We start from the raw sequence: 222 nt of genomic DNA, 5'->3' as shown, positions 1-222 counted from the left end.
TATACTTACTCTTTCTTACCCATTCAAAGGTTATTATATAACTATTTTAAGGAACATAACATAATATCAATAATCTTTCTACAAAAGTAGAATAAAATTAAATTTTTCCATGTTTCAAGAATTTCTTAAAAAAAAAATTTGTTAAGGATAATACCATTGTATTGGACATATAATTTAAAAAATAAAAAAAAGATTCTTTTGTTTACAAACACAGAATGAACC

General features: G+C 20.7%; 1 protein-coding gene across 1 annotated transcript in view; it reads right to left on the bottom strand.

The window, feature by feature from the left end:
- The window catches only part of LOC119588563, a gene marked incomplete in the record, with an annotated part of 91,152 nt that overhangs the window by 6,754 nt on the left and 84,176 nt on the right, over nucleotides 1-222 (bottom strand).

The sequence above is a fragment of the Penaeus monodon genome, chromosome 24 (genome assembly GCF_015228065.2).
Source record: "Penaeus monodon isolate SGIC_2016 chromosome 24, NSTDA_Pmon_1, whole genome shotgun sequence".
In the NCBI taxonomy this organism is placed as follows: domain Eukaryota; kingdom Metazoa; phylum Arthropoda; class Malacostraca; order Decapoda; family Penaeidae; genus Penaeus; species Penaeus monodon.
This window is presented reverse-complemented; position numbering and strand designations above follow the sequence as displayed.